Source organism: Panicum virgatum, chromosome 9N (genome assembly GCF_016808335.1).
Source record: "Panicum virgatum strain AP13 chromosome 9N, P.virgatum_v5, whole genome shotgun sequence".
NCBI lineage: Eukaryota > Viridiplantae > Streptophyta > Magnoliopsida > Poales > Poaceae > Panicum > Panicum virgatum.
In genome coordinates this window covers 72906095-72917158 of record NC_053153.1, presented here as the reverse complement: position 1 = coordinate 72917158, position 11064 = coordinate 72906095, and the positions used below count along the sequence as shown (strand labels likewise).

At 47.3% G+C, this 11064-nt stretch overlaps 1 long non-coding RNA gene across 5 annotated transcripts; it reads right to left on the bottom strand.

Annotated features, from left to right (window-relative positions):
- Nucleotides 1–5700: 5700 nt before the first annotated feature.
- LOC120690567 lies at nt 5701–10598 on the bottom strand. 5 transcript variants are annotated; one of them, XR_005681821.1, is made up of 7 exons: nt 9657–10551; nt 9041–9552; nt 8383–8556; nt 8104–8198; nt 7363–7464; nt 7048–7164; nt 5701–6088 (listed from the first exon to the last, which is right to left on the bottom strand). It is a non-coding gene; the product is annotated as an uncharacterized LOC120690567 (long non-coding RNA). The 5 variants fall into 5 exon arrangements; XR_005681822.1 differs by having other exon boundaries at nt 5701–6051; XR_005681820.1 differs by lacking the exon at nt 5701–6088 and adding an exon at nt 6266–6771.
- Between the last annotated feature and the right edge of the window lie 466 nt (nt 10599–11064).

Sequence of the window (11064 nt, the reverse complement as noted above, 5' to 3'; positions counted from 1 at the left end):
CCGTCTTCGTCGGTGTTGAGCAGGCGCGTCATGACTCGTGAGACGCCCGCAAGACTCTCTCTCTTCATTCCTCTGTGCTCCACGTCGGATACCGCCCGGCTTACCACTGTTTATAATACTTGCTCTAAGAATTACCTATGATATCGTTATTTGCAGTTGTTGGTTCTTCTCTAATGTCTTGGCAGTACTATAACTTGGACAACTGATAATAGCAGCTCAGATAATTATAAGACATCGTCGATTCCAAATCCATCATCAAAGAAAAATGACATCGGTGGTCAAGTTATAGACTAATCAACGGTAAAATCTCTACATTACTCCTTGCATTTTATTTCTGAAAAATATCATGACAGCTAGTTTATTATTTCTATCAATGGTATAAAGTAGTAGCTACAATTACTTTTCGAAGCGCAGAAACAAGGAGGGGATATCAATAGTTTGATCCAAGATCCAACACAGTTTGAATGTAATTCAACATTCAAAATTTAAACTTGGTTCAAATACCAAAATATTACAAGCAGAAGTTTCTTTTTAAGGGTTATACAATTACAAGCAGAATATATATGGTCCTTTAAGATCATCTCTATCTGAATAGTTAGAGCTGATCGGATTGTAGCAAATTAGAACCAAATTTCCATATGAAATACAACAACAACATAGTCTTTTGTCCCAAGAAAGTTGGGGTAGGCTAGAGATGAAATCCAAAGAAATCGCAGGTCACGGTTTAGGCACCCTGATAGCTAGTCTTCAAGCGCTCCTATCCAAAGCTAGCTCTTTAGAGATATTCCAATCCTTAAGGTCTCTCTTAACCAACTCGTCCCAAGTCAGTTTAGATCTACCTCTACCCCTCTTTACAATATTGACCCCCTTTAGAGCCCCACTATGCACCAGCGCCTCAGGAGGCCTCTGTTGGACATGTCAAAACCATCCCAACCGATGTTGGATGAGTTTCTTCTCAATTGATGCCACCTCAACCCTATCTCGAGTAACTTCATTTCGGACTCTATGTGTGCCTGCAAAACCACAGCAACATCCACATCTCTGTTATGCTTAGTTGCTGGACATATCACTTTTTTGTAGGCCAACATTCAAAATCATATAACATCACCGGCCGAATCACTGCCCTATAGAACCTATCTTTTAACTTTTGTGGCAGCCTCTTGTCATAAAGGACACCAGAAGCTTTATGCCATTTCAACCAGCCAACTGAAACTCTTATGCCTGACATCTTCATCAATATCGCCAACCTTTTGTAGCATCGATCCTAAATACCGAAAATTATCCTTCTATGCCACCACTTGCCCATCGAGGTTAACGTCTCCATCCTCATGCCTAGTCAATCTGAAATCACACATCATGTTCTCAGTCTTTATCCTACTAAGTTTGAACCCTTTCGACTCCAACGTGCGTCTCCACAGCTCTAACTTCCTATTAACCTCTGCCCTACTCTCATCAACTAGCACCACATCATCAGCAAAGAGCATACACCAAGGGATATCACCTTGTATGTCCCTTGTGACCTTATTCATCACCATAGCAAATAAATAAGGGCTCAATGTTGACTCCTGATGTAGGCCTATGTTAAATGGGAAGTCAGTGATGTCATCATCACAAGTTCGGACAAACGTCACCACATCCTTGTACATATTCTTAATGAGTGTAATGTACTTCGTTGAGGCTTTGTGGGTTTTCAAAGCCCACCACATGATATTTCTCGGTACTTTGTCATATGCCTTCTCGAGATCAATAAAGACCATGTGCAAGTCCTTCTCCCTATATCACTCCATCAATTGCCGTACTAAGAAAATTGCCTATGTGGCCAACCTTCCAGGCATGAACCCAAACTTGTTTTGGATCACACTTGTCACTTTTCTCAGGCGATGCTCGATAACCCTCTCCCAGAGCTTCATTATATGGCTCATCAACTTAATCTCACGGTAGTTAGAACAACTTTGAACATGTCCCTTATTTTTGAAGATCGGTACTAATATACTTCTCCTCCATTCTTCAGGCATCATGTTTGACTAAAAAAAATAAGGTTAAAAAAAGCTTAGTTAACCATTGAGTCGGAATATGCATCCAAAGGGAAAATAGAATTTGTGCTATTCACCTTTCATAAGGGTTGGGGACGCGCCTCGGCGCTGTTTTCAGGACTAAAAGTTCCTTCCAAATCCAGAAAGTGATGGACCTCTATCTAACAAGCATGTTTGGACAGTGGAGGTCTTCAGGCCATGTAATCCTGCATGGAGTATTTTCAAAGGAATGGGAAACCTATGTTTTGCTTAGGTCACCATGCGTTTGGAACGCAGGAAACTGACATGGAGATTCCGAAGGAACTGAAGAATACATGTACTTTCACAGGAAAAATAAAAAATGAGGTCTGATCTAAGGATGGCAACGTGTCGGGTTCGGTTCGGGTGGAGTGTCTGGCACCCAAAACCGAAACCCGAACTTAAAACCTGAATCTGACCCGAACTCCGATTCGAGTGCAAATTCATGCCCAAAACCGAAACCCGCGGATACCCGAAACCCAACGGATAATTCAAAACCCGAAATTTGGTTGCCAGCGAGCGGCCGGAGGCGCTGAGCGGCGAGCGCGGTGCGAGCCACCGTGCATGGTGCAGGGGTGCCTCCGCGCCTACCGCCTGGGCTGCGTCTGCGGGTATGCGCGCGACCGCGGCCTCCGTGCAGGGCGGCCTCCGGCCCTCTGCCTGTGCCGAGCGGGTGGGCCACGGGCGCCGTGTCGCCTCCGCGCCTGCGCGAGCGCCGAGCGCCAAGCCGGCCTCCGGCCCTCTGCCATGCACGGTGCGCCGAGCCGACGAGCCGTGCGGGGTGGGCGGCGCCTCCGCGCCTGTGCAAGCGCCGAGCGGGCCGGGATGCAGGTGAGCGCCGAGCAAATTCGAGATGGGGATGAGGTCGTGAGGTGAGGCAGGCGGCCTGGCAGCCAAGCTGGGTTACGGGGGTCGGGGTGAGGGAAGGGTCACGATGAGTAGGAAGGTGGGTGTTCCAAGGTTATATAGTTAGGGTTGCTATGTGGGCCTTTGTTGGGCTGATTGCTTCGGGACCCGATGGTGATCCGCGGGTTAATTTTGAAATCCGTCCCAAACCCGAACTGTTTCGGATATCCGAACCCGCAAATTCGCGGGCGAAGATTGGAAACCGAACTTGAAACCGGCAAACCCGAAATCCGCGGATACCCGCGCCGAACCCGCCCCGCTGCCATCCTTAGTCTGATGTGATGGAATAGCTGGTGCTCGCGCATATCGTGCTTATATGCAGTCTTCACTCATTAAGATCTTGCATTTCTTCTCTGGTTCACTCATTAAGATCTTGCATTTACCATTAGCCGCGACCGGTGTTTGCCTCTCCCACGAGCCCCATCTATGGATTGGAGAGCATGTCGCCGGAGCACATCCACCAGCACCGAGAGAGCAAATGGTCTGCTTAGAGCAACTCCAACAAGTCTCTCGGGTACCATAATATGGGGCACCCTAACCTAGGGATTAACACGCATTCAAAAACGCAAAACGCAATCAGGCAACCAGTCCAAAGCCCCCCCCCCCCCGCCCCCGCCCCCGCCGGAGCAGTGCCATCATCTATGCTTGGACGCCCAAATCCTCTCCAGACTAAAGGCCCCCGGGTGCAGTGCCATAATCTATGCTTGGACGCCCAAATCCTCTCCAGGTTCCAAAAGGCCCAAATACACGCTTGGCCCACGGCCCAACACCAAAGTATGGCTCGCCCGAGTCCTCACGAGCCGCAGAGCGATCTTCGCCTCGCCCGAGGCCTCCCCGCCGAGGCCCCTGGCAGCGCGTTACATCTCCGCCTCGCCCGAGGGTAAGAGGCTTACCCTCGGGGAGCATGAGAACCCCACCCTCGGCCGAGCCCTCCGCAGGGCCTCGGTACGCGGGGAAAACTCCGCCTCGTTCGAGGCCCCCCTCGGCAGACTAGGACTGTAACCTTCCCACTTGATGGAACCAGCGCATTTATTGCGAACCACTTCGCGGCATGGTGCGGGTGTCAGGCGGCGTCAGCAGCCACACCGCACAGCGAACGTGACCGGAGTCCCGTCCACCAACTCCGGTCACTGTGCCACCATTCCCAGCGCTGTGCGGACCTGCCATGCACTGCGCGGACAAGACCGGCACTGCTCCTGCCACTATGCTGCCAAATCTTTGTACTCCCCCCTCTGCAAGACCCTCGGCGGGCATGGGCAACGACCCTCGAGCACTGTACGACTATTGACCAGGACAAGACCGCCATCAGAAGCACCCTCGGTGCTCCGCCCGGTCAGACGCGGAGAACAGCGTGCCCTACTGCGGTCGCCACGCCGCCCACGAACGCCACAGGACAAGGACATATTCCAAGCATGGCTAAAAGCTTCCAAGGACGATGACCATGCCCGTGGCCATGCCTCACAGTGCTCGGCAACAGGAACTGCCAACTGCTCCACCCCGATTCGGGGAGAGGATGACGAAACCAGAGACTTTCCATGCATGTAATCCGCCCCTCCTTGAGCCTATAAAAGGAGGAGGCGGATCTCTCCCCAGGGGGGCGAACTCTCTGAGACACACTCAAGCGTGTTCTTCCCCATATTGGCACTTGCCTCAATCACTCCTCACGTACACTTAGACTTGAGAGCTTCTCTCCCTCTCTCGGCCAAACTTGTATCCCCTACTACAGGCACCCCCGTACAAGATAATACAGTGCTCACTCCCTTTTGCTGGACGTACGACCCCGTTGGCCGGAACCAGGATAAACCATGTGTAATTGTGTTTCATCTTGCATCAACTATCTAGAGACAGAGACACGCAACATCATCACTAGTTGGTGCTGGACCGCCAGGTCTAGACACCGACAAAGCCCAAAAAACTATATCTAGGAGAGCCCCTATTTTGGTCACTAGGAAGGCACCCAAATACCTCCACCCGACCCCTTCTTCCACGGGTGGGTAGGGAGGCCCCTACATTTTTTTTTACTGCCGCACAGCGTCGCCCACGCCCCCAAGCTCGAGCTGCTGCCGCACGCGCGCCATCGCCGCCTCGCGAGCTCGGGCACCCCTGCCGCCCCCACAGAGCTACGGCACCCAAGTCGACGCCGGCGCCCCCATCGCCGCACGAGCGAGAATACCGGGAGCCGCACCGGATTGAGCACGCTGGTCGCCACGGCGCTCGCGGCCATCACCGGCGGGCAGGATGCGAACCTCGTGCCACTGCGCACCGTTCGTGTCGCGCGCGCCTCGCCACCTCGGCCGCTCCTCCGCACCGTTGCCAAGACCCGGCCCGGCGCTTGCCGCTGCCGCCAAGAGCCGCCCAAGCTCGCTGCGCCGCCGCACGGGCCGGCCTCCGCCCAAGCTCGCCATCACGGGATTGGATCGGCAGAGGGATAGGGAAAGAAGAGAAATGAAGGAGTGGGGGAGAGAGAGAGCGGGCAGGTCCCACTTGCTCGGATTCGAACCGTGGGCGAGAGCCACCATGTCGAGGAAGGAAAGAGATGCCCTCGCCTTCTAGCATAGCAGCCGCAGGCATCAGAATTTATTGATTTACTAGATTCCTCCCGTACATAGGCAATACAAATTATAGATTAATAGTATTTTAATTTAGTAGACAATGTAAATTGCATTTCAGGAAGTATAGCTAATGGTCTATCCCATTGCTAAGTGTATATAAAATCTTCAATGCAATAGAGGAGCACACAATGTCGTACAAGATTTGCATTTTTCAGTAAAATCCATGTTATGCAATAGATCCCATTAGATCATTTGGTAAGTCTAAGTTTCCTGATGAGACAAGTATACAAAAACTCTAACACTGATATTTTAATTTTTCATTGTGTAAGTCAAATTCAGACATCAACCTTCATAACTCTGAACCCACATCTTCCTTCAGAAACCAATTCTTCACCGCATCTCCACCTATGGTCCGCTCCTACCATCTGTCAGTCTTACCATCACCGTATCACATTTGCCATCTCCAATAGCATCGTCCTATCGCATGCCGTCTCTCACCATCATATTTTAAACACGGAGAGAATGATTCAGAGCTCCCACTTCTACAGATAAAGGAAAATTACAAGTGACCAGCACAGGCTGCCCATTTGAAAAGATCTATATTCAGTTCAAAAGCGAAACAATGAAATTGAAATAGTGCTGCACAATGTTAACTTAATGAGAATTAAAAATCTCCACCAAAGTTCCCTACATGATAAGTAGCAACTTGTAACAAAAATGACTAATAACTTCATATTAAAAACAACACAGACAACATCAGTAACTCGATATCTATTATGGTAGAGTGGTATTGGTAAATGATCATCACAATTAGGAGGAAACAAAAATAACACCTGGCACTCCAACTCTTTAGCTTGCTCCCTCTACTTATCCACTCGATCCCTCAAAAGTACCAGAAGAAAAAAAATGCACACAAGGGCATTATTAAAGATGGCTAGTCCAGACCCATACAACAAAGAGTCTACTAAGAAAAATAGTTAGAGTGTGCTTTATAGTTGGTGTGAGATCATATGAAGACCTTGTGAATTCATGATTCAAGACTACTGAAATTATCATGAATTCATGATGAGAATGAATACAAAGACCAACACAAATAGCAATGCGCACTTTAAACAATAAGCTTTTGATGGCCAATCGTTCAATTCCAAAGAGAGGTCATGTGGCTAAGGCTGCAATGCTTAATCCTCCTATCACTCGGCTCTTCACAACATTACTTTAATTGTTGTGTCGATACCTTGCTAGCCATAATTTTTTTTGACCATCTGCAGAGAGAAGGTTATTAGCAGCAAAAATTGCTTCACAGGAAAAATATTTTTGAAGACCTTACTGCAGGGTTACTGTCCTTAAAGGAGAGACTTTATTGGAACAAAGAAAGACAACAGCCTTGAATAGAGGAGCATGAAATAAACAACTAAAAAGATTAGGATTTTGCAATTTATATCTAGTAGTAGACTTCATACAAATGGTATGACCTGATTGGTTTAGGAGGATACATGTACCAGAAATCTAATGACAGTTGAAATGCCATTTTTACCCACCCAATTATTGTTTCATCAGGATCTATTATTGCCTCGTTGCATGTGGTTTCTCCCTCTGTAAGTGGCATGGAAGACAAATAGCATTCAAATGTGATACACATATGAGGCTATGCAGACCTGATCACAAATAAGCACAAGTGGCATGTAAGAAACTGATATCAGCAAGATGTAGCTACAGATAAGATTAGCTCAAAATTTTGAATCCAGCCAACTCACTAAAGTTGATTTGTTAAAAAATATGAACACCAGATTTCTTCAGTTAACAGATTTCAGGGTCAAGATAGCAAGTTGAGTGAGAATAAGTTGGATGCATACCTTAAGAGCCAAAGATTATTGCCATCTCTTGGGATTCATCGGTAAGCAGAAAGTACCCTCTTCCTTAGGGCCTTATAATAGAGTGGAATGCAGTTCGACCACCTGGATGAAGGGAATGTAGATCAGCAGCTGCTCAGTTCTAAATGCCTGAACCACTATGCATGGATATGAATGTGTGATGCAATCTATCTGAATTTTTAGAACTACAATCAGCATATAGATGAATTATCAGATGACACCCGTACAGTTTAGATCTCTCTAGCTAGCATGACCATGGGCGGCAGTGGTTCATGATTTTGCTCGTTGTACAAGTATTAATCCTGGCAACACTAGCGAGACACCTCCTATCTGCGAGCGAGATCCCAACTATCTGCTTCGTGCCCGCACACGGACTCGGCTGCGCGCACAGAGGGCTGTTTTTGCCATAGTCATACATGTCAGGTCAAAGCAGCAAATATTGCCATAGTCATACATGTCAGGTCAAAGCAGCAAATAAACCATTACGTATTACATCTATAGTGCAACCAAAAGCGAATTGTTAGGCAACTTTATAGTAATCTCAACAGCCAACAAATAATGAGTTCGATCAAAGACTGAAGCTGATTAAGTAACTCAATGTGATTTCTGGGATAGTAGTTCTTTTCTGATTTTCTGAATTTATAATTGAACAACAACAACAACAGTAATGCAAAACATACTACCAAGCATGTATCAGCACACAGGTGATAGCATCAAACATACTGCCAAGCAGATGGTAGAAGTGGAGGATCAGCTCCTTATCCCATTTTTGCATCTCGATCTATGAGTACTGCTCCTTTGACACTAAAAAATTGCATCTGCTCCATAAAAAGACAATGTAGTCATCTTATTAATAAAAACAACAAATATTATCACAACAGCATGGACTTCGATCCTTCCTAGCATTTCATCAAGGATGTGGTGGCATGCAAGAAACAGGTGGCAGAAGGGATGGAATACTATTACTGTATTTGATAAGATAAGCAACGGAGACAGCAGTACCTCATAGCTTTTGCACATCCATCCATCTCTATATCTCGCTGATTGCGTCGTGCGTGTGCTGCACTACGTTGTTGACGATTCACGTCAGTCTTTGGTAGGAGCTGTCGAGGGCAGGCAGTAATCTACGGGTCCAATCCCATCGCCGCTTGAGGAGGTCATCGCCACCCAGTTGCTCTGCACTCCCCGCCGTACCGGATGCAAAGAGTTATTATCTTTCTTAATCTTTTTGCATCAAGTGATATGCAGAGAGTGAACTTTCTGAATTTTTTATATGAAATAACATGCAGATTACTTTTGAATTTATAGGTCAAGTATAACATTGAAAAAGTTCTGAACTTTCACCAGAGTAAGGACTCCTAAAAGTGTACATTTTTTAAATTTATAGACTTGTTTGCAACTAAAAGTAAAAGTCCAAAAACTGATCCTAGCCTGAAATTGAACCTATCGCTTAACTGAAACTAAAAAGTGAGCTACAAATTCTAAAATGAGTATGGCAACTGCGAAATGAGCTAAACTAAAAACTTTAAAAGTTAGGAAAATAAAAACTAAATAGTAAAACCATCAATTTACTAAACTTGATCATTTGCAACCACATCTAAAAAACAAAGAGATGTTGATCTGAAAATACAGTATCAAAACGGACAATAAGAGTTCTTACCCGGATCTGCACTTCTACAGCAGCATTGCCTCCTACTCCTCCATGTCTCATATGTACAAACACATCTTGCTCTGCATCACCTAACCATAATATCTAATGACCAAGCTAGGGAATTAACATGAAAGGAAGAAATAATAACTTATCACCTAGACAACATGTGACCAACCTTGCTAGTAGCTGACCAGAACACTAAAACGAATCATTAATTAAAGAAAATCAGCCAATGCATTACTTACAGAAAATAATAGGCAAGCAAAGTCTACCACACTTGAAAATAATATGCAAGCAAAGACTACTATACTGTACATGAAAATTAACCCAAAATTTATTCCATTGTACCAGTAAAGTAAAACATATATCACCTCAAGAAATAAATGCGATTGAATAACTGTGAGGATAAATGAAATAGGATAGTAATAAAGCAAATAATAATTTCTTGAGGAAAGCAAACAGTTCTCTTGGCTCCAATTCAGAATTGTGAGCTGCTGTCCTGTGACGAAAAGTATGGTAGTCTGGACAAAATATCGAGACAAAGTGTGAGCTCCCGTACCTCATAGCTTGTGGCAAGCACCTAAAAAACATGGAGAAATATTGAGACAAAGTTTGGACGATGTACCTGCGGTGAAAAATTGGAGATGGCAATCAGGACGGCTCCATCAAGCAAGCCGTAGTAGACCCTTGGGGTTGAGACGTTACCCATCCCCCTCACCACCGCTAGAACAGATAGATGTATTGCAATTTTTTCGACGTAACACAATGTGGTGTTGGCGGGATGGAGCGAGGTCATCGATTTTCTTTGAGCACTGTCCGGCCTCAGTCTTCTCGATGCTGGACTGTGCATGGTGGAGGATTGCCGGGCATGATAGAGGTGGTGAGGACGGGATCTGCAGGGCAACGTTCGGGAAGATCGGAAGGACGCCGACTGCAAGGTTGGGAGAATGATGCGCTGGAGTCTTGGAGAGAAAGGAAGGAAGGAAGGAAGGATGCGAGGTTCAGGAGATTGGAACGGGATCATGGGGCGTGAGTAGAGATTGTTAGGTTAGGATCGGAATTCGCGACGTGCGTACCCAATTTGGGGGTCTGCGAGGCGATTGGCGGGCTGGAGGTGGCCACCAGCGTGCGGGGTGGCGCACGGTGGTTCGGCCGGGGGTGCGTCCGCTGTTCCAGCACCGGAGACATGGGACGTGCGTGGGGAGGAGAGCGCGTTGGCAGCAGGAAAGCTCACCACAGCAGGTCAGGCGTCTAGCGTTGGCGGTCGCGAGCGCCGGTGTCCGGTCACAGGCCAATTCCAACCGGGGAAGATGTCGAAGCGGGTGAGGAACGATGGGTGGAGGTGGAGTAGCGGGCGGTGCAACTGCGGGTGCGGGCAATCGGAGGGAGATGGCTGGTAGGCGGCACATCAGGGGGCGGCGGCGGGGAGAGGGAAAGAGAAAAGGAAGAGGCGACGTACCAGGGTCCAGGGACATGGTATGGGTGGCGACGACGGGGGCACGGCGGCGGCTCGGAGACGACGGACGAACCGGGGGGGGGGGGGGGGGGGGTTGATGATTTGATCTGCGTCGGTGCTTACGGCACCGCATAGACCTGACTATTGCAATCGTTTTTTGCCTTTTTTTTCTCCCTCTAAAATTGTGTTTTTTCACCATCTCTCTAAAATTGTGTTTTTTTCTCACCTAGAACAGCCTTTCTTTTTAAGAGCAAAAGCGTCATTTTTCATCTATCTTGGTATTCGTGCCTAAATCTAGAAATGCAAATATTTTGTGACAGAGGGAGAGATCGCATGTTCACCATTCGAATTTTGTCGGGTTTAACCATGCTACCGCTTTTGTTCTACTTCCAAGCCTAGATTCTCTAGGTCACTGTTTCAGCACAACCTAGCAGGCTGCACTCGATTGACTGGCAAGCTGTGCTTGGCGTGGCAGATAGAGGTGGCGCCTCTAGGCTCGCAGCAATCACACCAACAGAAGCCTGGTGCAGCCTGCTGATGGCAAACTTGTCAGAGTCCAGCACCCAGAACGGCGAAC